General features: G+C 41.3%; 1 protein-coding gene across 1 annotated transcript in view; it reads right to left on the bottom strand.

The window, feature by feature from the left end:
* The window catches only part of ANK3 (ankyrin 3), a 387324-nt gene that overhangs the window by 327827 nt on the left and 32207 nt on the right, over window positions 1–27290 (bottom strand). The window lies entirely within an intron of this gene.

The following is a 27290-nucleotide window of genomic DNA, read 5'->3' as shown; positions in this document are numbered from 1 at the left end:
GATATTAGGAAAAACTTTTTCACTAGGAGGGTGGTGAAGCACTGGAATGGGTTACCTAGGGCGGTGGTGGAATCTCCTTCCTTAGAGGTTTTTAAGGTCAGGCTTGACAAAGCCCTGGCTGGGATGATTTAGTTGGGGATTGGTCCAGCTTTGAGCAGGGGGTTGGACTAGATGACCTCCTGAGGTCTCTTCCAATCCTGATATTCTATGATTCTATGAAATGAATGGCTGTGGGGAATTCTTATATTCACATTCCTGGGCATTTAAAGTCTGTGGATGAAATCCTGGTTCCATTCAAGTCGATGGCAAAACTCCCATTGACTTCAGTGGAGCCAGGGGTGATTCGCAAAGAGCCAAAGTAGCTGAAGAAAGCACTCGAGATAAAGTTTAAGATGATGGAAGGAAAGCAGAGAGGCATAATTACAACAAAACACATCCACAATAGCTTACGATGAATTAAACTGTAAACACATCAAATGACAAATAACTGCAAGTCCTGCCCTTCAGGGGAAAAGCTGTCAGAAATTGCCAAATTAAATTATAAAATCTTCCAAACCTGGCACGGTGTCATGGGGCTTTGCGGTTATCTTTAGAAAGTTGACAACCATTTTTGTTGTACATTAATTAAAAAAAACAACAATTTTTAAAAAACAGTCAACCTAAACAACATAAAAGAAATTAAAGTTCTAACACAAGCAACCCAACTGAGGAAAATGCACAGCTAAGTACTGAATGCACAAGGCCCCAAAAGTTTAATACTTATTTGAGTTTCCCTATGACACAAAGAAGGGAGATTGGTCTCAAATGCAGTGTACATTTTAATGTGATTTGTGGGTAATTTAGCACCATGACTCTCAGTGACACTAATAATGAAGAGTCCTTGTGGCACCTTAGAGACTAACAAATTTATTTGGGCATAAGCTTTCGTGGGCTAGAACACACTTAATGGGAGTCTTAAACTAAATTCCCAGCACATCCACTTTGGAAATACATTGTTTAATCTGACTAGATTTGTAGTTTTTTTGTTTGTTGAATTATCAGATGACTAAAATAAGTCTTAAAGAGTAATACTGAACTTTACATTGTACAACATGTCCAGCGACATGAGTGATTAGTGCACTACCATCTTGTGGGCTGTTTAGGAAAAACAAGGAATGGAACTTTCCCAGACGACACATTAGTATCATCAGGAGAAAAATTCAAAGTCTGCTTCAAAACAAATGAATCTATGTAAACAGTGCCAGAACTGAGCACAGTACTTACCAATTGGTGCTAGAATTTTCTTCCTAGTTCAGTACTTATGTTGTACAAAAACACTTCTGATAATTTAGCAACAATTTATGCTAAATAATTGTATTTTGCAGATAGAAAGCTCTTGGCCAAGACTACAAGAATTATTAAATAACTTCTTTGCATTTATTTAGAGCTAGATTCTGGCTGTTGCCGACAAGTAGATGAACTGTAGAGGGAAGTAGAAGGGCTGCAGTAAAAGATCCCGCAAGATATTCTGGCTGGCTCAGACAAAGCTACTGCAGCAGCAGCTCTATGACCCTCGGCCACGGGTGCAGCATGTTCTTTTTCCCCCAGGCCTGCCCAGCTCTGTTGGCCCAGTGTGGGAGTGAAGCCATGGTCCAATCTTTTATCTTACCCCTTTGCCTAGGCTGGGGATATGAGCATTCTTTTCAAATCCATTAACACACACACAAATTGCAATTAACATGTTTTAACCATCACTTAGCAGCTAATGCAGATAAGACAGCCATGTTCAAAAACATGCCGATTGACTGAATTTAACCCTAGTGTTTGCTAGCAACAAGCAGCCATATTTATAAAAGTAACAAGAGCATCTGAAGAAGTGAGGTTTTTACCCACGAAAGCTTATGCCCAAATAAATCTGTTAGTCTTTAATGTGTCACCAGACTCCTTGTTGTTTTTGTAGATACAGACTAACAATTTATAAAAGTGTTAGCTGGTCCCATTAACTAAAAACAGCTAACATAATTCTCTCTGTTTTAAGCATTTTAAGCACTTAGTTTCCCAGTCTAGACAAACCCTGGGGTAGCCAGTGCCACAGGGGGGTTGGGAGTTAGTGTCCACACTCCTCAACCCAACTGTGTCCAGCCTCTTCATGGAGTTGCAGGGAAGTGAAGCACTGTGGGCCACTCTGAGCCAGGAATAATGTAGTCCTCAAGAGGCACACAAATAGTGCTCACCAATGTTCCCTCTAATTTTTTCCAAGTGCAGAATAAATTTTGTTATGTGCACCAAGATATGTGCAGATGTGCGCCACCAGTGGAAACAAAAAACCTAGATATAATCTATATTTTTTAAAAGTTACCATAGGGATAATTACTCCAGCCAGGACAGGTCAGGCATTTTAGAACTCTCTACTCAAAGAATTAAATTAAGTGTAAGAGAAATAAAAATTATGAAACACATAGACAAGTCAAAACACTAAAATAACACACTTTGAAAGAATAAAATTACAGAGACTATATGTGCATTGCAGGAAGTACCAAGAAGTAACAACAACAATAATACAAGTATATGTTGGGAGGTGTGTGACACAGAGACTCTGTGTGTGTGCGTGTCAGAGACAGACACAGAGACTGTGTGAGCTGGCTGCTGGGGAAGTTTTGGAAACCATGCACTGTCTCTTTAAGAAAGGCACTCACTCACCATTCAGACCTCAGACCTGAGCCAGGCTGTCCCCTCTCCCCTACTCTACGGAGATGGGGTACAGGGGCAGGGAGACACCCTGACATCAGCACGCCCTCTCCCCCTTCTCTGCACAGCCAGCAGGAGGGTCCCTGGAGCAGCTGCAGGACGGAACAACATGGCTGCAAAGCAGCAGGGGGAGGGGCACCTGAACACATGCTGCCGGATGTGTGTGCTCTGTTAACCAACTGGGCAGCACTTGACTCTCTCCTGGGAAGCTGCCCAACCATGCAGCTTACAGGGCACACTCACATACAAGCCAATTAGACACAATAACAAATGTTTTATAAACAGCTAAAGGGGTGGGATGACAGAAACTGATCCAATTCTTAACTCTGTACCAAGGCATTAGCTATATTCAGCTCTGAAAGATCTTTCCAGTCCAAGCTCATCTTTTCTTGCTTTTGAAAATACTCATTCACCTTTATTTACCCCTGCATGTATGTTTTGCCCTGACAGTTCAGTGCTTGTTACTTGCTTTCCATCTCTGGCACATGTACAGAATTCATCTGGCCACTAATCTGGTATTTTATCATTAGATCTCATGGGATAGATAACTTGCCCAGAGTGTCCTCACTGTACGTGTGCTAATACTTCTTATTTTACATACCAGGCCAGTATGATCTTCTCACTTGCAAGGCACACTGATAATTCAGAAAACTATTGAGCAGCCACCACAAGATCATTGTGGTCACAATGTGTCTTAGTCAACTCTGGTTTGTTTTAGTTTTTTTGGAAGCAATTCAAAGGTTTCATAAATGAAATAAATTAAATTTCTCCCCCTGTTAAGAAGATGTTCTACGTCCATACTGGAAATTTTTCTCATTTTCAATGTATAATTGTGAAAACTGAAAAGAATTTCCAAGTTCTCACGGATGCGTACACAGTACTGAATGCAGTCACATTATACGTATGTAAGAGCAGCAGGATTTTTTTGAAAGGGGATGTCTCTTAGATCCATTTAAGTAAAAAGTTACTGTCTTCTAAGACCCATTGTGGGCCCATTCCCTCTGCTCCTAAGAATTCTATTCCCAAGCTGAAGAAGTTAAGTTATAGAGCTACACTAGCTCCCTTTGCACAGCAGAGAGACAGAGAGGCTGCAACACAGTAAGGAGAGAAGGAAACATAGTACTGATTCTATTTACATAAAAAGAGAGTTGCATGCAGTTTTGGACTCTGGGAGGAGAATCTCTTATTTCTGAATGCTATTATATTGGGCGAAGGGGAGCTCTTGCCCCACATCAGAGGTGAGAGGACAACCACCCCAACATTACTGAGATAGTGGAGATTTCCCTTGCCTCTGATTACTGATGAATAATCTTCTTCCCCAGGCCGAATGTCATTTTGGAGCTCTAAGAAAAGGGGAGGTTTTCAGGCCACCTCACCTATTTAAGAACCTTCTGTTACCAACTGCAAGCCATAGAAAAACCTGCTCCTTGCTAGGAGAATGGGGGTACATGGAGCATGTATAGTGCATCCCCATCCCCATTCCAAAGAGCCTGACTTCTAGGTCCGGACATGGAGAGGCTTTATGCAAATATCAGATGCTTTGGAAATAGAAACTAAAATGTTTTTGATAGAAATGGCAGGATGGGAAGGTGGGAGAGCATAAGACACAGTGTGGCAAGCAAGTGCGAGTGGCGGTAGGGTAAGAGCTATACTGGAGGGGAGAAGCTGGAACAAGGAGAGAGCTATGAAGGGGTGACAGTGATATATATTTTCTTTTACTCTGATCTTCATTGTAATGTGTGCCAGTTTTTCATTCTGAAATGGGAAAGGGGTGGAAAGGAAACACAACATTTAACAGACGCTAGCTATCTCACTTAGTACACTTCTGAAAGGTGCTCAGATACTAGACTCATAGACTTTAAGGCCAGAAGGGACCATCATGATGATCTAGTTTCGCCTCCTGCACATTGCAGACCACAGAACCTCACACACCCACTCCTGTAATAGACTCCTAACCTCTGGCTGTGTTACTGAAGTCTTCAAATCATAATTTAAAAAACTTCGAGCTACAGAGAATCCACTATTTACACTAGTTTAAACCTACTATGATCATGGGGACAGTAAAAATCTGAATACAATAGGGAAGAAGCCCCTCTCTTCTTTTCATTTTTCCACCTAACTCTTTTACACTCCATTAGAAACTTTCACTAGCAACACCTCCAATTCCACAGTTTGAGCTTTTCACTTTTATATACACCTCTACCCCGATATAACACGAATTTGGATATAACGCGATAAAGCAGTGCTCCGGGGGGGGCGGGACTGCTCACTCCAGCGGATCAAAGCAAGTTCGATATAACGTGGTTTCACCTATAACGCGGTAAGATTTTTTGGCTCCCAAGGACAGCATTATATCGGGGTAGAGGTGTATAATCAACTTTCTGGTTTGGAGAGGGGAGGAGAGGTTTATGATGTGTTGTGTAGGGGAAACTTGCTAACTAACTCCAACCCAAATAATTATTCTGGGCACTAGCCATCACTGACTGTAATATAATTAAATCCATGTAAACTTGTCCCACTGTTCTTCTGCATAACTGATTTTTGTAAGATTTTTCTTAACAAACAAAAATGAGAGAAAAATAATTTAAAATAATGTAAAACAATGCAATCAAGTAGTTTGATTCGATGATAGTTGAACAGTGTGACAGTGGGTCTATGCAGAGAAGCAATCATCAGACCTTTACTTCCTTGGCACACTACAGTCCTGCTGGGTAACAGTGAATTAAAGAGCATTTTTTATTAAAATATTTTTAAATGAGCAAATTATTAATATGCCAAATCACTGACAGACTCTGCATGTAGAAGTAATATTTGTAAGTACATATGAATGTGCTAAGGCCCTGTTATACTCCTACACACTTGATAACATTACTGAAATCTAATGCAGTGCAAAGAATGCAACTCGACGCATTGCTGAGTTCACCTTAAACATACTATAAAGATGATATATGTCTCTCTTAAAATTCAAAAAGTCAAAGTCCACCATAATCTCACAACCATCAGGACGCAGTAGGATACTTGTGTATTTAAATGTATAAATACACAAGTATCCTACAATCTACTACATATAAAAAAACTTGGATGTACTTTTCCATAGTGTTAGCAGAGTATGTATATTAAAAATATATACATACTATGTTAGATCAACACAATATATGCATCCTGTGATGGTTGCCATCACAAAAATACTGATCTTGTGCTAACATCTGCATATTTAAAGTACCGTAGCAGTAGGATCTCTTTCCATTGGACAGACAAAGCCCTATGAAAATCAAAGTACATTTCACTACATCAATTACAGCATCTTTTGTTGAAAATGCTGATAATTATTAATAATATCATCTTAGAGTACTTTGACATGCATGCATTGCATCTTTCTGTGTACTGTCCTGCTGAGCCTTCCTGGCATTAGACTGAACGTCTCTGCCTCCATCCAAGTTGCCATTAACTCTTTGCAGCATGGACTACACAGAGACAAATTATGCAGTCAGAGTGGAGAGCATATTATGAGAAATGACTGATTTTTATCTGTTTAGACTGTAGCTTTCAATGTGATGGGAAGTTACAAAGTAGAATGCTTATCAGCCACACTAATCGGACAGGTTGTAACCTCAAGGGTGGGCTATACTGGCAGGAAGTAGCATTTGACCAAAGCAGGTGTAACATGCTTTGATTCAGTATATACCATCTCCAGCCTCTGTCAGCAAGGCTCCTATGGAACTCAGTCATAAACTAACACTGCCACGCTCTCCTCCCAGCAAAAGCCCTGAGAGATGGTGATGGTGGTGCCATCTACCCTTGCTCCCTTCCCTTGGGATGAACCTGTTCTGGGTACAAGGATTTCACTTTTGCAAGGAGACATAATTTATACCTTCCGCATCAGTTTCAGTCAATCTGGCCTTGTTAATGATTAAGAAAGCAGATTGTTATATTTTGCAGCAGATTAACCTCTATATGCAGAACAAACAGAAAATACCACAAACATATTTCACTAACAGTCTTAAAATCTGGTTAGAGCCTTCTCTTGTGGTGAACGTGAATTATATTTCCTTCTGATTTCTCTCCATCCATCCTTCCCTCCCCTTTTCAGGCCATTTCTCCAACATATACTCCTGATGTCTTGTCAGTTTAAATTTGAAATGGCCAAAACAGAATCCTATATCCCCTCCGCCCTCCCTCCCCCTGAAACTGGTGGCAAAACCATCACCGTTAGTGTCACAGAGGCATGGGAAGTTGGGAGTTATCTTCGTCCCTTTCCCAAACTTCTAGGCCATATCCGAATTTTGCCACTTCTTCCCTCCATAACATTCCAAAATTCAAACTTTTCTAACTGTCCACAATCCTTTAATTGTTGTTCATCCCTCACCATTTTGACTACTGTAATCCCCCTCCTCTCTGGCCTCCCTAACAACTACATTGCCCTCTTCCAGTTAACAAATTCTGCTGCTAAGATCATCTTCCTTGTTTATCAGTCTGAATACTTCACCATCCCATCTTTGAATCTCTTCATTGGCTCTGTTTTCAAGAGCAAAATTAAGCTTCTTGCCTTAATGAATTCTTCCCTGTTCTACGACATCTTTCCCTGCTTATCTTGTGCTTTAACAATTATGCAAACTTGAAACTTCCATTTCTCCACCTTAGTCTGCACATCTATATTGATCAGATACTAGCGCAGTATCTTTCACATGAACTACATTCTCTGTGGATGTTGAATCTGTGATATTCTTCCAAGTTCATGAACTCTTGAAGCATTGGTGAGCAGCCAATACATACCAGCTGTCTTAAACAGAAGCAGTAATATTCTCCTTCAAAACTGTACCATTTGTTACAGAAAAACAAAACTATTGCACTACTGTATCCATTAAACAGACAGTTGAATCCAAGTAATATGACTTAAAGGAAAGAGAATCTTGATTAAGAATCTCTAACTAGAGCGGGTCCATAAAATGTAAGGACAGAACTTAATCAGACAGACCTTCATTTGGTGTAAATCAGTGCAGCTCCATTGAAGTCAATGGACCTATACTAATTTATACCATCTGGGGATCTGGCACTAGATCCTTTTAAACTTTCTAAAAACTTACTAAAGAATCTAGCCTTATTATTGAGAAATTAAAATAATTTAGATAGAGTCAAAGCAAATATGAAAAGAGATGGAAATCTCCAGACAAAGGGCATGCATAGGGATAGTGCAACCTGAACTATACATTTAACATTATTACTGAAACTGACTCTATTAAAAGTAGGCTTGGCAGAATATGATTCTCATCAATTTAATTTTCACAAACTAAATACTCTTAAATCCAAACACTAGTAAGTTTTCAAGCAGCATTTTTCTTACTTTGCCTGTCTATAGATTATGATCCATATCTATGAATTTTTTTTTGGTCAGTTTGTGTGTGCACAGTGAAATTGAAGTTACTGATAAAAATCTAATCCTTTCAAGCCTAAATAAAAGCTTACTTTTTGGTAGAAAGGACACTTAGTTGGTAAGTACAAATAATTTCATTCCAGATGCAGAATCAATATAGGACATAGCAACATTTCCATTGGTATGTAGAGTTTTTTCAGAGTTATCATGTGTAGTGTGATTTCTAAGGTAACATATAGTTTATCAAATATTTACAGATGTCAGCATTGATTATTAGACCATTACTAGAAATACTAAAGTATAAACGTTGCTTTCTATTATTTATTCTGCAAATTTATTAATTTGCAAATATATTAAGGATCAGATTCAAATCACACATGCATAACTTATTGCAAAGTATCTCAAAAAAACGTTCCTGCATTTGTGCAGGGAAGCACAATAGAACATGTTAGAGATATAAAGTAATTCCTATTTAAGATTAGAGCCTGACCTTCATCAGGAATTCAACTTTTTTTTCTCTGTTATTGGTAAGGGGATACAAAGTCTGACTTCTAAACCATAGGTTCAAGCTACATAGAGGTCAATAGAGAACAAAAGTAAACACCATCTGTCTGCAGTTGAGTAGCCTATGAGTAGGAACTCACTCCAGTTCTTAGTGAACAAAAGTCCATATCATAAAAAAGAAAACACCACAAAATCACAGATGTTAGAGATGAAGATGCCTGCTAGGTAATCTAGTCAATATACTTTTCCTACAGTCCAATTTCAAACAACATGTTTATTGGCGTCTCATCTATAAAGCCAAGTATTAAATGGACATAAGAATGAACTATCCAGCAGGGCCACCCGGGGGGTGGGGGGGGGCAAGTGGGGCAATTTGTCCCGGGCCCCGCAGGGGCCCCCACGAGAGTTTTTTCAGAGCCCCTGGAGCGGGGTCCTTCACTTGCTCCAGGGGCCCCGGAAAACTCTCGCGGGGCCCGCCCCCCCGGAGCTTCTTCCGCTCCAGGTCTTCGGCGGCAATTCGGCGGCGGGGGGTCCTTCCGCCCCTGGACCCACCGCCGAAGTGCCCCGAAGACCCGCGGCGGGGGGTCCTTCCGCCCGGGACCCGCCGCCGAAGACCCCAGGCCCCCTGAATCCTCTGGATGGCCCTGCTATCCAGTAGCCCCCTGGAGTGTTTTGGGTTCAAACACATTGCTGAGTGGAAGCCTACATTGCCATTGTCTGTGCTAGACTGGCTCCATGGATAAAAAAAAAGTGACTTTTCTCCCAGGACTATCAAGTGGGTAATTTTCATAAGCACAAAATTCACTTTTAAAAAAGTAACTACTTATTATATAATCATAGAATCATAGAACTGGAAGGTCGATGAACTCGAGAGGTCATCTAGTCCAGTCCCCTGCACTCAAGGCAGGACTAAGTATTATCCCTGACAGGTGTTTGTCCAACCTGCTCTTAAAAATCCCCAATGATGGAGATTCTACCACCTCCCTAGGCAATTTATTCCAGTGCTTAACCACCCTGACAGTTAGGAAGTTTTTCCTAATGTCCAAGCTAAACTGCCCTTGCTGCAATTTAAGCCCATTGCTTCTTGTCCTATCCTCAGAGGTTAAGAACAACAATTCTACCTTTTATGTACTTTAAAACTGTTATCATGTCCCCTCTCAGTCTTCTCTTTTCCAGACTAAACAAATCCATTTTTTTCAATCTTCCCTCATAGGTCATGTTTTCTAGACCTTTAATCATTTTTGTTACTCTTCTCTGGACTTCCTCCAATTTGTCCACATCTTTCCACATTTCAGGACACAATACTCTGGTTGAGGCTTAATTAGTGCGGAGTAGAGCGGAAGAATTACTTCTCATGTCTTGCTTACAATACTCCTGCTACTACATCCCAGAATAATGTTGGCTCATATTTAGCTTGTGATCCACTATGACTCCTTCCTAGGCAGTCATTTCCCATTTTGTATGTGTGCAACTGATTGTTACTTCCTAAGTGGAGTACTTTGCATTTGTCCTTATTGAATTTCATCCTATTTACTTCAGACCATTTCTCCAGTTTGTCCAGATCATTTTGAATTTTAATCCTATCTTCCAAAGCACTTGCAACCCCTCCCAGCTTGGTAACGTCCACAGACTTTGTAAGTGTACTCTCTACACCATATCTAAATCATTGATAAAGATATTGAACAGAACTGGATCCAGAACCGATCCCTGTGGGACCCCACTCGTTATGCCCTTCCAGCATGACTGTGAACCACTGAGAACTACTCTCTGGGAACGATTTTCCAACCAGTTATGCACCCACCTTATAGTAGCTCCATCTAGGTTGTATTTCCCTAGTTTGTTTATGAGAAGGTCATGCGAGACAGTATCAAAAGCCTTACTAAAGTCAAGATATACCACATCTATTGCTTCCCCCTCATCCACAAGGCTTATTACTCTGTCAAAGAAAACTATCAGGTTGGTTTGACACGATTTGTTCTTGACAAATCTATGCTGACTGTTATTTATCACCTTATTATCTTCTAGGTGTTTGCAAATTGATTGCTTAATTATTTGCTCTGTTATCTTTCCGGGAACAGAAGTTAAGATGACTGGTCTGTAATTCCCCGAGTTGTCCTTATTTCCCTTTTTATAGCTAGGCACTATAATGTAAAGGTTGAAATTAATAGAAGTTGATTTATTGATAATACAGACATAAGCAATTGTTTAAAAGAACTTTCACATATCCCTTTGATGAATTTAGTGTTAATTGTGTAGTCATTTACCTATCTTTAAAAGAGTGTCTGTAGCCATCAAACAGAGGGCTAGATTGCAATACCCTTAATCATTCTGACTAGTACTTTACACATAAATAATCCCACTGAAGTCAATGTGACTACCTGTACTACTCAATGTGAGTAAGGATGTCCACACAGTCTGGCTAAGAATGATTCCATACGAAAGCCCATATCAAAAGCCAGTAAAACTCACCAATGCAATCATTTAATTTGATTTAGCTGTATACTTTGGATAATGCTGGTGGAATTTAAATTTAGATTTAGGGAGTAAATTCAATAGATTTTAGTTTGGGATTTGGACTGGATTCTTGATTTGATTTCAATTGCCATGATGTACTATTCGCCTTAAAAGTAAATGCACTTGAATAATATAAACATTCAAACAGAATATAACAAGAACGTTAACCGTTTCTCAAATCCCTCATATGATAGCATAGCTAACGCATGATGCCTTGGATTCTCCTCAACAAGAAAGAAAACATTTTACAAATAAAAAGTTGTATTGTTTCTTTAAAAACATCTTTTAAAAGTTATCAGTGACAATTGCAGTTCCCTCATCCCCATTCTCTACTAACCTTTGCCTTATGACTTTTTCTGTCTCTTAAGCATTATTGGAAGGGTTGAATTTAATTATGAATACATTACATATATGAGTGGGGATTTTTTCTTTACATGTTCTTTGCAATGGTGCATACAAGGAATGCCATTTACAAGAGCCAACAGCAGTTGAAGATTTCACACGCTAACTGGTCTCAATCTGGTTCATGCATATAATAGATGCACACAAAAATGTATACACAGATACCTGTATATACACATCATATATATGTGAAGTCACAATTAGTGTGATCAGCTGCAAAGTACCGAGGTAGTTTATTAGATCTCCTCACCTGTACTTATTAATACTCTTTTCAAATGTTTCATTTTCTGAAGGTGTCTTGATATATTAAAAACATGTCTCTGGCAAACAGAGGTGGAAATGGGTGACATTCGCTCTGGAGAATTAACATACTTCCGTAATTTTTTCTTTTGGAAGTGCTTTTTAAAATGTTACCATTCAAGAATGTAATCAAGAGGTTTTTCATATCATGTAACCATATAATGAACACCACTCTAATGAAGTATGATTTAAGGCATATTATACATAACATTTGCATATTTAGTTACATATATTTATTGTTATAGATGATAAATATATTTTCATTAAATCAAACAACAGAAATTTGAAGTAAACTAAAAAAAATCCAGTTATATAGTCATAAAACAAAAAGTACACAATGGGAGCAATTTGAATATGAAAGTTTTGATGCACTTTTAAAACGGTTAGCAAACTGAAGTCTCATTGGGTTAAACACATGAAATGCGACAGTGCCATTTCGTCAAATGAGCTGGAAATTCTGTATTTAATATTTAAAATATATTCCTGCAGAAATATATTTTATCATTACATACCGGTATATAAACATTATCAGCTCAGCAAAGTTAGACAATGAGTTAAATTGGTTATCTCTCAGTGATATTACCTATGACTTTTAAAACAAACATTGTATTTGTGGATAATCTAAGCACTATACTCAGATGTACAGACACTTTTTTCTCAATCTGTGTATTATATAATTTTTTAACATTAGCTTTAATAAATTTTTTAACCTGCAGCCACCCTTCCTCAAGTTGTGATCTCAACAGCTATCATATGCTAAGCAGTATGGTTGCTTGGATGGGAAACCACCAGAGATGACGCCGATACTGCAGGAAGTAATGCTGGTGATTCAGTAGATTGTACTTTTTTCCCAAGTCAGTACGGAAGCAATGTCAGTATGCTGCTAAGTAGGTAATGTTTTTAGGACATGATCACTTGTGGTTGTTAAAGATTCCATGGAATTGTTCACAAGTGTTGACATGTTAAGCATTGGGTTCTAACCCAATGGCTAAAGGGTTGGGCCAATTATTGTATAAAAGCCTAGAAAACTGGCACAGTCAAAACTGCTTTAAATCTGATCAACAGCTTTTGGTTTGTTTGCGTGGTTGGTTTTCAAAGGTGTTCCCATGTTCCACAAGGTGAGTTTTTTTAACCATCAATGTGCAGCCCTGACAAAGTTGGATTTAATTAACTGTTGACTGATAACCATTATTTCAGTGTGAATGAGTAGTAAAATGATATTATAATGATGAAATTATTGATTATATTGACAAGCTCTGAGATTAAGCCAAAGGTTTCAGATATATGCACATAATTCAAATTAGCTTGTTCCACTAGCTCCAATGTTGATATTGCTTATAGCATATTTGACACACTGTCACATTACATCACTCATACATACAATATTTTATTAATATTATTCCTAACTAGAAGTAGCTTCTCCTTGGCAATAACAGAAAAATAAAAATGTATGACATGACACATTGACAAGCAATGTGACAGCTCTTTTCTAATGAAATGCTATCACTGTGAATAGCAATTATGCTACAAATATCTGACAGAGTTACAGTGGCAGGCTAAGAAATTTATATGAGAACATGCAAGGCTCTAAGAAAATACATAGCTCTGAATTTAATCTATATTTTTTTAAAAAATAACTAATAATCTACTTCCATCAAAGCATGACTGTTCGGTAACACAGAATCTCTCTCTCTTTAGGAAGCCTCATGACTTGAAACATATCTTTCTTTTGTTGCATATGTATGATTAGTCACTAGGGGGTGCAGTTGTTCTGTTTGTTAAAAATATTTAAAAATTAGGTACTTAAAAATACATGCTATTTATGATTAAGCAAGTTCAATGATTTTGTTGAGCCAAATATATATTTCATACTTTAATCATATTCAGAAGAATTACAGTTTTATTCAAGTCTTCTGATTCAATAACAAGAAAACAACATATGTTTTCAAAACAAAATATTTTGGTTTAGACTCAAGCTTATTTCAATATGATTGATTGTATACATTTTTAAAATAATTGACAAAATAAGTATCCTAATAGAGGGTCTCCATAAAAATCAGACCTGATTTTTGTCTCAACCATTAGTCCATTGCTGCCTGTATGCAGCGAAACTTTATTTCTGGTGATAACCTCAGATTTTATCTGTTTATCTTTCAAAAGATGCCCGTCTGTTTGAGATACATCTGATTGGATTTAAAATGTGAACTTTGGCTCCAGTTCAGCAAAACATTCCTATCCAGCAAAATACTAAATCCCAGCTCAGCTTTAAGCATGTGCTTAAATCTGGTGGTTTTAATGCACAAGTACACTCTCCCACCCACGCAATATCAACAAACCTAAAATTTTGCAGGTCTTCCCAGTCAAAGGGATGTCAGGACTGTTAGTGCAGCGGTTCTCAAACTCTAGTAACACAGGTGTCTGTAGAGACGTCAGAGGCCGTCATTGGCACCACAGTCTCTGTGCTCACAGGACTGAGCTAGCTCTGGGTGCCTGTAAATGTGGTCACCAGATTTCTGTGCCACATAGAGGGAGGCAGGCCCCTAGTCCAACCTCTCCCCAAAAAGAAAGGGATAGGGTGCCCCCTGATCACAGCTCCATCTGCACAAGCTAACCTATCCCTGTTCCTAAGCACAAGGACCAAGCAGCCATGTTTAACTGCTCCTGAGCTGAGCCAGTAAGCATTGCTTGCCCTTGCAGTGGAAGCCAGAGGCTGGTGGCAGAGTCTGGGGCTGATGGGTATGTGTATATGCTGAGATTATAATACAGGCTGGCTACCACAGTGCCAATACCACAAGGGGAGTAATGATGATGGGTTAAGCTTCCTAGCTAATAACTAGGTTAGCCACATATGTGCCCATCCAGTTCTGAAAGCGTTATTCAGTCAGTATTAGCAAGTAATGTACAATAGTGTGGTGGTTTCATATCTAAATAATATAAAGTGATTTTCTTTTTAAAATAAATGGAACTTCACATGCCAAATTGGTGGCAATAAAATTCACTATGGTAAATTTAAATAAATCATAAGGCTTCATGTGGAAGGTCTAAATTCTGATCTGTTGGAAAATGTGCTAAAACAATGCAGAGAATAGTGTTCTATTGAATAATTTCTTTATGAGAGCCCATTTTGGGGTGAAGGCTGTGGCAATTCCACGGCAAAACCACCAGCCAGAGCAGGGTCAAATGGTAGCCCATTCTTATATATTCTTCCTGCCAGGTATGTTACTAACCTGTCTGCATATAGTACCACTGTGAGCACCTACCACTGATACCAGAGGCACTTCCAATGGGTATGTTCAGGGAGCTTGTATAACGGTTGAATGTAGGAGTGAGCATGTGTGTTTGACTGGCAGATCTTTTCCTTATCTCAGACAGGGAGAAATATATATATAATAGAAATGTATCTCTGCCTTCCTTTGTAATCCCCAGTAGAATAAGTCTGTTATTGTTGGCAGGCAGCCATTTGCAGTATATAGGCTATGTTGGTGACTATCAGGAGAGGGGGATAATAACTCAGAGAGCATTCCACAGAAAGAAAAGAGGGAAAACTCTAAATGATGGCTCCAGAAAGATGCTGCAGACACAAGTCAGCACATGGAACTTCTGTGGACCCATGAAATAAAATTTTCAAAAAGACCGTAGTCTCCATGAAAGTCACTGGGACTTAGGTAGTTTTGAAAATTTTATGCCGGACACTTCTTTGTATTGAATAGGACCTAAAATAAGCAACTACAATATGATTGTGAAAAATAAAATGAGTCCCAAGAAAATATTTAGATTAATATCTTCTTACATTTATGAAGTATTCATAAGACATTGTATAGGATAAGAAGTAAGGCAGCCGCCTCCTCAACTATTTAGAAGGTAATTTAAAAAAAACCAACTACAATTTGTTGCTACTATTTAGGATCAGGACAATGACATATCAGTAATTTTACACACCTATTAACATTTGTTTCAGCCCTTTAACTTCCAGACACACTAAATTGCTACACTTAACCACAGCACCCTCCACCAATCCACTCCAGTTTGGAACATTAAATGAGATATTGTTCTAGTGCAACACAGCCATTTCCAGCTCTCATGCCTTCATAAACATGTCTCTAGCACCAGGGCACACAGCCGTGCTACCACAAATAATGAGATTTCAGCACTTCATTGTGTTTCCCCAAAGAACAGCATTAGGAACATGGACTTCTCTATACAGAATTACACATGCTACTGCAAATGAAATTTACACCTAAAAGAGAAATTAAATGAGACAAAAATTAACCTCTACTTTAGATTTATTTCTATATATCCTTAGGAAAAGATTAACTAAATGTCAATATCTGACAATAAGAACATTTTGGAATTCAAAGCAATTGCTTTGTATCGGGAATTATTGTGATTCTCCATTTTGGTTATCTGCTTTTTCATTTTCCATCACCGCTCAATGGTTCATTTACTTTAGCAACAAAGGCCTGTGTAAATCACTGAGGAAATCGACAATCCACTGAGATTATGAGACAAGCCCGACTAAACGGTAAATACTTGGTTAATGATGCATACATCATACACGGGGGTGTCTTTTCCAGAAAATGTCATTGCTTTTTGATGATATGATTATGGTGCAAATCTTTGAACATAGTTGTGAAAAAATCAATTTCTCGCTTTATTTTTTGAACCTTTATGTCACTGCATTAACTAATTTCAACATAACATATCTGAAAGGGTTTTCTTTATTCTAGAAGTGTTATGTACTAATTTCTGTCTCTGAATAAAAACTCTAACTACTATTAAATATAAAAAGGAGAGTGATGAGAACATCAAGGTTCTTATTATGCCAAGTAGGCGTATTAGGAAACCAAAAGGAAGATATAAAGCAACTTGTAAGCCTAGAGGGGAAGAGGGAATAGGTAGAGTCATTGCTGAGTGAAGAGTGGGATATTGTTACTATGTGGAATCAGCTGTCATTAGATGCTGAAGAGAAGAGAGGAGGGGGAACTGTGCACTGTAAGGGGTGATAGACTGGAAATTTCTGGAAGGTAAGCAGACATTTGGCAATGTGGTTATATATGAAATTGGTGCTTATCTTACTTCTCTAGTGTTCAGAGTTGAATTAACCAAGGTGGTTATTTCCCACTGAACTGTAGTGAATGCTGAAAGCTACTGATCAATACTGCAAATAGGTGATTAGTGTTAAATGATTACCAATCAGCAGTGTATGAATTTATCTGACTCAACATGCCTCAGGACCAAAGAAGTGGAAGGAAAGAAGAAACTGAATGGACTGAAGTAATGAAGACATAATTCTTCCAAAGTCAAATGTAAATACAGTCATGAGTTGCTATTTAGCAAAACAGAAAGGATTCATGCTCCTCTCCAAAGTGTGGAAAATAAGTTTCTTCAGATTTTTTAAGATCAAATCTGACACTGATTGAAAACGTGGCTATTAAAGTGGAAGGGCAAAATATTGAGTTTGATGATTACGCAAGTGAAATTTTTTATGCCTTTATTGCCAACTAAGGGTCACCTCAATAACAATTTTAAGACCCTGTGAGGCTTCTAGTGGTTCTTAAACATCAGCCTCATTCAGGAGCAGTGTCTGTTCATCTGACACCCCAGCAATGGTATAGATCCACTGGAGATTATGCCATTAATACAACTGGAAGGCAGAGACTTGAATTTCATAAGGAAGTCACAACTTTTTTTATGCTAACCATCTCATCTTCAGTGTAAAACAAAATTAGCAATTTAAAGAAATAATTGAAGTACTTCATGTAGGCTATATACTCCTAGAAGACAGAACAGTTGAATCAAGAATCGTCAATTTAATAAAGACCTGAAACCCTATCTAACCAACTCACGATGAATCCAACATGTTTTAAGCACATTTGGATTAGTTTGGTCAAAAATCTCCTTATTGATTAGGTAATGAAAAAGTAAATAAGCTGGTAAAAGAAAACTGGTATCTAAGGGCAGATTCACAAGCATGGTTGAATTATTTAGTTCAATATAGTTCAAGCCTGGGGACTCAATTATTGTGTTCATGTTTTACTTATAGATTTAAAGTTTTCCCATTTTGGACACAGAGTATAATTTTATGTCTGAAGAATAAATATTCTTACCAAGGTAGTATCTGTTTCATCTCTTTCAAACTCAAAACTTTCATTGGTTCCCTCCCCATTGCTTTTTCAGAATAAGGGGAAAAAACAAACAATTCTGTGATTGTCCTTAATAGTTTAAAAAAGAATACCCAGTCATAAGCAGCAAATTGTTGAAAACTATTCAGACTAAGAAAGTTGTCTAAAAAATTCAGACTGGAGCAATTCTACGAAAGTTTATATATTCTGTGATTTTAACAGCCTTTTTTTTTTTTGTCTCTACTGAACATTTTTTGTTTGTCTTCAGCTGCAGGTACCCAAGCATAAACTAATACCCATTCCATCATTCCAGGTCATGTCTATTGCCTACACACAGTTCCCCTAGCTGCTCTGTCTTTTATTCTCCAACAGCCACCATTGATCTTCACCTCTGGCTGATTTAGACTCATAGACATTAAGATCAGAAGGGACCATCGTGATCATCTAGTCCGACCTCCTGCACATTGCAGGCCCCAGAATCTCACCCACACACTCCTAAAATAGACTCCTAACCTCTGGCTGAGTTACTGAAGTCCTCAAATCATGGTTTAAAGAGAATCCACCATTTACACTAGTTTAAACCTGCAAGTGACCCAGGCCCCATGCTGCAGAGGAAGGTAAAAAAACCCCAGGGTTTCTGCCAATGTAATCCGGGGCGGGGGGGATTCCTTTCTGACCCCAAATATGGCAATTAGGATTTCAAAAGCTTCAGGTGCTGACAGACTTCTGTGTGGTGACATCGTTGCATTTCTAGTCATGGAGGCACTATTCCTGTTACATTTGAGTCAAAAGTCTGCCATTTTCATATGTCGTATGAACATTGGCCACACACAACAGCACAAGTTTAGATTATGTGCTGCAAGGTCTCTGTTGTTCACATCTTCACTCCACAAGTTAAAACCAGAAAACAGTAGCCAGAAGGTCTGCAGTGACTGCTGGGCTTCCTGGGTGTCTGGAGTGGAACAAAGCATAATACAAATAAAAATGGCCTCAACTAAGGTTTGACAAATGAAACAGAAATCTGTCAGTCTTGATGAAACATAATGAAGTATTCCTATGAACATTTTATCCATGATTTCTTAACCGACTATTTTAATACAAAGTATCTAGAAACACAAACCATTTGCATTCTAATAGCCCAGTGGTTCTGAAATTTCATTTCACCCTGACCCCCTTCTGACAACAAAAATTACTACACGACCCCAGGAGGGGGGACCGAATCCTGAGTCCTCCCGAGTCCCACTGTCCCGGGTTGGGGAGGTGGGGGATGCGCAAAGCCAAAGCTCAAGGGCTTCAGCCCTGGGCAAGGGGCCTGTAACCACTGTCCAGAGCTGAAGCCAAAGCCTGAACCCTGCTGCCCAGGGCTGAAGTCCTCAGGCTTTGGCTTTGGCCCTGGGCAGTGGGGCTTGGGCTTTGGCTTCAGCTCTGGGCCCCAGTGAGTCTAACACCAGTCCTGGCGACCCCATTAAAACGTGGTCACGACCCACTTTGGGGTCCCAACCCACAGTTTGAGAACCGCTGTGCCTGATTTTCAGAGGTGAAGAAATTGGACCATAATTATTCAGCGTTATATATTTTAACATTTTCACAATGCCGAATATTTTTATGTGAATACTTAAATACACTTTGATATGTTATATATCAAATATTATTTATATTCTGTCTATGGGGTTTTCATTAGCATTAACATATGAAGCTGGTCATGGGTAACTGAAGACACCATCTGAGAAAATTAATCCAGGGATTTAGGCATAATTTAAACATTTAAATCCATTTTAGGTGGAAATGTATGATAAGTCCAACACTTCTATGTTTTTCTTCTTGCCTGTGGACTAGGGAACCCATAGGCTCCCCTCAGGCTAGAGCCTTGTTTGCTTCCTCCTGTAGGGGCAACAGCAATAAAGCTGGTTGGAATTTTTCAGACGGAATATTTTCCATCAGAAAATGATAATACTTTTAAAATGAAACATTCCATGGGAATATCTCCATTTCAGTGAAATTCTGACAGAAACTAGCCAGGTTTCTGGTAGATCCGTGCCTGTCAGGCAGGTTTCAGAACTTGCCTGGCTCCCTGCCAGCTCACCCACCAAGCTCCAGCAGGCTACCTGCCAAGCTGCTGGGGAGCCCATGTTTCTAGGGTCCTGTGGCTCCTCAGCAGTCCAACTGGTGGGCTGATGGGGAACTGGGTGCCTGGAAGCCTAGAAAGTCCCAGTTCCCAGGTTCATGTCTTCTTGGCAGCTTGAGCTTCCAGTTTCCCAGCTTGTCAGCAGCCTGGAAACCCAAGATACTTGGCTCCCAGGGCAGTTCAGGGAGCCTCCAAAAAATGTAAAAAGGATCCAAACAAAAGTTGTTTCCACTTTTTCAAAATGAAATACTGGAATTCCCATTCCATGGGAAATTTCACAATTTCATTTTTTGTTCTGATTTGGAACTTTTTTTTTCTAATTTCAGAATTTCTTGCAGAATGGGAATTCTTGTTTCTGGTCAGTCCTGAACTGTATCCACAATATAGTGTGCACCTTCTAAAGATTTTTCTATGTATAGAATTGCTATTGCAGCTGGAGTTTGTAACCACTGCACTGTCATTAAGGATCTTATCTTACCTTTTCATTCCTTCCTTTTTTCCTTAATTAAAATGTACTTAAAAATAAAAAAGCACACTCAATGTACTGTCAGCCGAACTGGAGGTACAATCTGGTGTGACATATTTCTCCCTTAACTTTTCACTTTTTATCTGTAGATTGCCCAGAGGCCTCCAGTTTTTTTATTTTCTATTCCTATTAACACCAACTCATCATCCCAAGGCAAATGGAAACTATCACACAGTATGACTCAGTGCTTTACAGTTGTTTTCATGGGGCTGAATTACCCACGAGAATGAAGTGAAAAGAAAATGCAGAAAGGAGAGAATGGCCAAAAGCACTGATATTTTTCATGTTTATGAGCTACTGAGATAGCTACTGTTATACAACAGTAAAAGGTCCATGAGGGTAACTTTGGGGGGCCTTCATGGATCAGCATTCATGTCACACTCCCCATCAGTACCAGCTAAGGATCCAATCAGCGGACCAAATTGGGGATGAATCCTGGTCACATGCCGCCTAAGACGTGTTGTGCATAAACTAAGCAGAAGGGGAACATTGACAACCCTTGATTTTATATGGGCATACTTTATATTTGACCACACCTAATAACTTTACCCCCAAATGCTATAATGTGTGGCAATTTCTGCTATACCACTTTGGGTTGTCATCTCATTAGGTTTAATAAACCAAGCTACATTGTGCCTGCATAGTATTTCAGTTGGCAACATCCAAGAAAATCTAAGTGCTGGTGACTCAGTAGGTGGCGCTTTCCCCTCTGAGTCTGCCACAGTAAAACGCTAAAGGGTGTTATGTGACAATGAGGGTGGGGGGAAGGAATCACAGAAAAAGTAGCCTTCTTATTTAAGGTTTGTCTAAAAAACTGCCCTCCAAAAGGGCACCCTCGACATACATTTAAATCAATACTGAAGATGGGGCTGTATTAGAATAAGAAACAGTATTATCCCTAAGGCAACTTTCTCACTGCTTTAGTGTACAGCTTCTGACTAGGCCCTCCCCAGCCTCTCTGCCTGGCTCCCTGCTACAGTTTTAAAGAAACCGTACTCATCGTTACTGGAGGTTGCCTACTTTCAGACAAGATGTAAAATTGAGCTGCCGAACCCTTGCAGACAGTAAGAAAAATTGCACAGCACTTTTTGCCAGGGCAGAGGAATTATCGCCACGTCTTTGCCAAGTTTCAACCTGGGGAATTGAGAAACTGCCTCTCCCTCCCCAACTTCTTTCTCATCCACGGAAACCCACGGGGGAAGTATTTTTGCCTGTTACCAGAATCCAGACACTTTTCATTGAATGTGCTTCTGGCATGACTCTTCCTGAGACTCACTGAGTGCTGCAGTTGGTCATCATTGGGGCACAGTGTAAAAGATTTAGGATTCATCCAGCTTTTTGATTAAATGTATTCAATTAGTCAGGAAATGGACAGTTTTATATGTATGATTTCACAGTGCCAAACTTTGTGATGGCTCAATGAGTGTTGCTTTTATTAAAAATTGATATAATTTGATGAGGGCAAATACTGTAAACACTTATTAGAAGTTGGGGGGGGGTTGTTTTTTTTAGTAAGCCCAGTTCGGCTGTATTTGTGCCCTTTTTGTCTTTTTAAATTGTCAAGCACATCAGTAGACTGGCAAAGATCCTTGCAGAGAATTATTTCCCCCCGCAAATTCTTTCATTCATCCCCAGATTATTTCCCCCCCCAAATTCTTTCATTCATCTGCAGACTATTTCTAATATAAGACATTTGACATCCTGGCTCCGGAAGAGTCGCACTGTCAATTCTAATTAAATAGACACTTTGTTCCAGTACTTTCGTTTGGATTTTAATTTTAGCAATCTTGAAAAAAAAAAAAAAGTGCTGAACTGAAGAACATACAGCATGAGGAATGGGCGCACAAACTTCCCTACACTGCCCTGCCAATGAATCTCAGTCCTTAACTCTCCTGAAGGTGAAAGAATAAGCCAGTCTATCTACTCAGTCAAATCCTTGGCCTCACTACTGAAGCTGCCAACAAGGGTGCCAAACTTTGATTTTATATACCTATATATGTGAACACTTGTCCTCTAGGATCTGTACTGAGACAACCAGCTCACTTTATGTGGCCTACAAAACAACTGTCATATAAATTCATGCCACTGACTTGGCATGAATTTCAACCAAAGACCTAATAGCTCTGTGTTCAAGCACAAAGTCCTCAGGCCAGCTAGACCCTTGTTCCAGTGCTGAAATGCACATTTCCCAGCTCAGCTGCAATTACTATTGTTACTTGGAAGGACTTAAAAGCAGACATACTCTGGATGGAATTTGCAGACCATCGTCTCTTGTCAACTTGGGAAATAACTCAGGAGAGGCCCTAAGAAGGTGGAATGATTCAGCAAACCAAAATGCCAGAGGTACACTTTTATTAAAGTAGTAAACAACACACCCTGGTAAAACAAAAATGTTTGTTAAAGATGTTTTGTTTTTCAGTTTATAGAACTAAAAAAAGAACGGTTACTCACTTTCTCGTTACTGTTGTTCTTCGAGATGTGTTGCTTATGTCCATTCCAATTAGGTGTGTGCGCACCGCGTGCGCAGTTGTCGGAAAGTTTTTCTCCTAGCAGCACCCGTTGGGTCGGCTGTGAAGGCCTCTGGAGTGGCACCTCCATAGCGTTCTATATATGACCCTGCCGACCTGGCACCTCTCAGTTCCTTCTTGCCAGCTACTCCGACAGAGGGGAGGTGGGTGGGTTTGGAATGGATAAGAGCAACACATCTCAAAGAACAACAGTGACAAGAAGGTGAGTAACCGTTCTTTCTTCTTCGAGTGATTGCTCATATCGATTCCAATTAGGTGACTCCCAAGCCTTATGTAGGCAGTGGGGTCGGAGTTATGGAATTGCTGATTGGAGCACTGCTCTGCCGAAAGCTGCATCATCTCCGGCATGCTGGACGAAGGCGTAATGAGAGGTGAACGTATGCACTGTGGACCAAGTCACTGCCCTGCAGATTTCTTGGATCGGGACTTGGGCCAGGAATGCCGCCGATGAGACCTGTGCTGTTGTGGAGTGTGCCGTAAGTGTCGGGGCTGGGATTTTGGCCAGCTCGTAGCATGTGCGGATGCAAGACATGATCCAGGAATATATACTTTCTGAACGGCTTAGTGCATTCAATGTAGAAAGCTAGTGCCTGCTGAACATCCAGAGAGTGCAGCCTCTGCTTGCAGTTACTGGCATGAGGCTTAGGAAAGAAAACAGGCAGGTATAGTCTTGACTCATATGAAAATGTGACAACATTAGGAAGAAAGGCCAGGTGAGGCCTAAGTTGCACCTTTTCCTTGTGGAAGACGTGTAAGGTGGGTCAGAGCTGAGGGTCTTCAATTCAGACACCCTTTTTGCTGAGGTAATGGCAACCAGAAGAGCTACCTTGTGCAATAGATAGAGGAGGGAGCAAGTCGCTAACCGTTCAAACAGCGGCTCCATTAGTTTGGAGAGGACCAAGTTCAGGTCCCATGCAGGAACTGTTCCAGGCCCTTGAGAGAACGTCCTACCATGGGGTTGGCAAATACGGAGCGTCCAGACACTCCTGGGTGGAAAGCCAAGATAGCAGCAAGGTGTACCTTGATGGACGACGCTGCCAGGCCTTGTTGTTTTAGGTGTAAGAGGTACTCGAGGATGAGTGGTATGGGCACCTGGATTGGAGGTGTGTGATGCTGGGCACACCAGCAAGTGAAACTTTTCCACTTAGCTAGATAAGTGGCCCTGATGGATGGTTTCCTGCTGCCGAGTAGGGCCTCCCTTACAGGTTCCGAGCACAGAAGTTCCAGGGGGTTTAATGAAGCTTCCAAGCCGTGAGATAGAGAGATTTGAGGTCTGTGTGGAGCAGGCGACCATGTTCCTGAGTGATCAGGTCAGGGTGGAGTGGCAACACAATTGGGGGAACCATTGACAGTTCCAAGAGCGTGGTGTACCAGTGTTGTCGAGGCCACATTGGGGTCACCAGGTTTACCTCCACTCTTGTCCCTGTGGACCTTGAGAAGAACCTTGTGCACCAGAAGGAATGGGGGAAAGGCGTACAACAGGCAGCCTCCCCAGGGTAGCAGAAACTTGTCCATGACCAAGCCTGGGCTGTGATTCTGGAAGGAGCAGAACATCAGGCACTTTCTGTTGCTGTGGGTGGCAAACAGCTCGACCTGGGGAAACCCCCACCTTTGGAAGATGGAGTGTATGACGTCCGGCCGGATGGACCACTCGTGATTGCGGAAGGACCTGCTGAGGTGGTCGGCCAGCTCATTCTGCACTCCTGGGAGATAGGACACTTCCAGGTGAATGGAGTGGGCTATGCAGAACTCCCAGAGCGTGAGGGCTTCTCAACAAGGGGGGAGGAACAGGCTTCACCCCGCTTGTTGATGTAAAACATGGCAGTGATGTTGTCCGTCCTCACTGCCACGCACTGGCCTGGGAGCCAGGCCCGAAAAGTTTGGCATGCTAGGCATACCGCCCTGAGCAACTTGATGTTGATATGAAGGGAGAGTTCATCCTGAGACCATAGGGATGAGACGTGTAGATGTCCCAAATGTGCACCCCAACCCAGAGCTGATGCATACATTACCAGGGACAACGGAGGGCTGTGAGCTGTGGAAGGGGACTCCTTCGCACACCATCCGAGAGTTGAGCCACCATTGGAGGGACTCGAGTATGTGCTCTGGTACCGTCACTACTAAGTCCAGGTTGTCGCGTCCCAGGCGATAGGCCAACGCAAGCCACACCTGCAGGGGTCTGAGCCTCAGACTGGCATGCCGGACCACATAAGTGCAAGTTGCCATGTGGCTGAGGAGACGTAGGCAATCCCTTGCCGTAGTGGTCGGGAATCGCCTGAGGTCTTGAATGAGGTCTGTCATGGCTTGGAATCGTGTCTCCGGCAAAAACACTCTTGCCTGCATCGAGTCCAGCACTGCTCCGATGAACTCTGTTCTCTGGGTCGGAGACAAGGTTGACTTGTTCATGTTGAGGAGGAGGCCCAGTCTCTCGAAAGTGGATCTGACAAACCGGACCTGAGATTCCACCTGCTCCCTGGTGCGCCCCCTGAGCAGTCAGTCGTTGAGATAGGGGTATACCTGCACCTGTCTCTTGCGAAGGAAGGCTGCTACGACTGACATGCACTTGGTGAAAACTCGGGGGCCTATCAACAGACCGAACGGGAGGACCGTGAACTGATAGTGGTTTTGGTCAACCACAAACCTTAGAAATCGCCTGTGTGCGGGGCGAATGGCTATGTGAAAGTACACGTCTTTCATGTTGAGGGTGCGTACCAGTCTCCTAGATCCAGGGAAGGGATAACCGTGCTCAGGGGGACCATACGGAACTTCAATATCACCATGAATTCGTTGAGTCCTTGCAGGTCTCTGGGTTGGAGACCCCCCTTTGCCTTGGGGATTAGGAAATAGCGGGAGTAGAATCCCTTTCCCCATAACTCCTGAGGAACCTCCTCCACCGCTCCTATTGTGAGGAGCAACTGCACATCCTGGACAAGGAGTTGCTCATAAGACGGGTCCCTGAAGAGGCACGGGAAAGGGAGGTGGGAATTGGAGACAATATCCCACTTCTACCGTGCGAAGAACCCAGAGGTCCGATGTTATGTGGGATCAAGCACGGTAGAAGAGGGATAGGTGGTTCAGAAAACACAGGGAAGGATCCGGTGCTGAGACAGGTGCACCGTCTTTGGGTGCACCTTCAAAATGACTGCTTTGAGCCCGACAAAGGATGGGAGGGTTTGCGCCTGCCATTTCTGTCCCTGCGTCTGTAGGGATCCTGCCTCAGCCGACGAGGATATGGCTGCTGTTGCTGTGGCTAGGGCTTAAAGAGCTTTCACTGGGGTGTCCATACCCAAGGATTTCATTGTAGCTCTGGAATCCTTTAGGCTATGCAGCTTGGAGTCTGTCTATTCAGCAAACAGACCCACCCCATCAAGGTTTGTTGAACCTTGGGAGGAAGCCCCGAGGCCTGCAGCCATGAGCTATGCCTTATGACGATTCCTGAGGACAATGTGTGCACCGCCGAGTCTGCAGCGTCCAGTGAGGCCTGTAAAGAGGTCTGTGCCACTGCCTTGCCTTCCTCGACAATAGCCCCAAACTCCTCCCTGGACTCTGCTGGTAAGAATTCCTTAAACTTTAGCAGCGAGTTCCAGAAGTTGAAGTTGTATCTACTCAGGATTGGCAATGCTGAGTTGTAATGCTGCTGATTGCCCCCTGTGGAGTATACTTTGCGTCCGAATAAATCCAGGTGGTTGGCATCCTTGGACTAAGGCACTGGGGCTTTCTGTCCTCTCCTTCTCATTCACTGCAGCGACCACCAGGGTGTGTGTGTGAATAAGTATTTGCACCCTTTAGAGGGGATGAAATATTTCCTCTTCACCCCCTTGGCAGTGGGAGGGATGGAGGCCAGAGTCTGATAAATGGTCTTTGCATTGGCCTGGATAGTTTTGATGAGTGGTAGATCAACCCTAGATGGTCCCTCTGGTGCCAGGATATCCACCATAGGGTCCTCGGACTCTACCACCTCCTCGGCCTGCAGGTTCATTTTTCGTGCCACCCTGTGTAGGAGTTCCTGGTGGGAATGGCTATCTATAGTGGGAGACCCAGAGGTGGAGGTGCCCGCTACAGCGTCATCCGGGGAGGAAGACAAGGAGGCCAGAGGGGGAAGTGGGTCCTCCTGACCTTTCTGGTCCTCCGGTACCTCCTGTCCTGCCTCTAATCCAGGGTCAGCCACCCC

Source organism: Terrapene carolina, unplaced genomic scaffold (assembly GCF_002925995.2).
Source record: "Terrapene carolina triunguis isolate 2854851 unplaced genomic scaffold, T_m_triunguis-2.0 Scaffold95, whole genome shotgun sequence".
Classification (NCBI taxonomy): domain Eukaryota; kingdom Metazoa; phylum Chordata; order Testudines; family Emydidae; genus Terrapene; species Terrapene triunguis.
The sequence above is the reverse complement of the archived record's forward strand: the minus strand, read 5'-3'. Positions and strand labels throughout refer to the sequence as shown.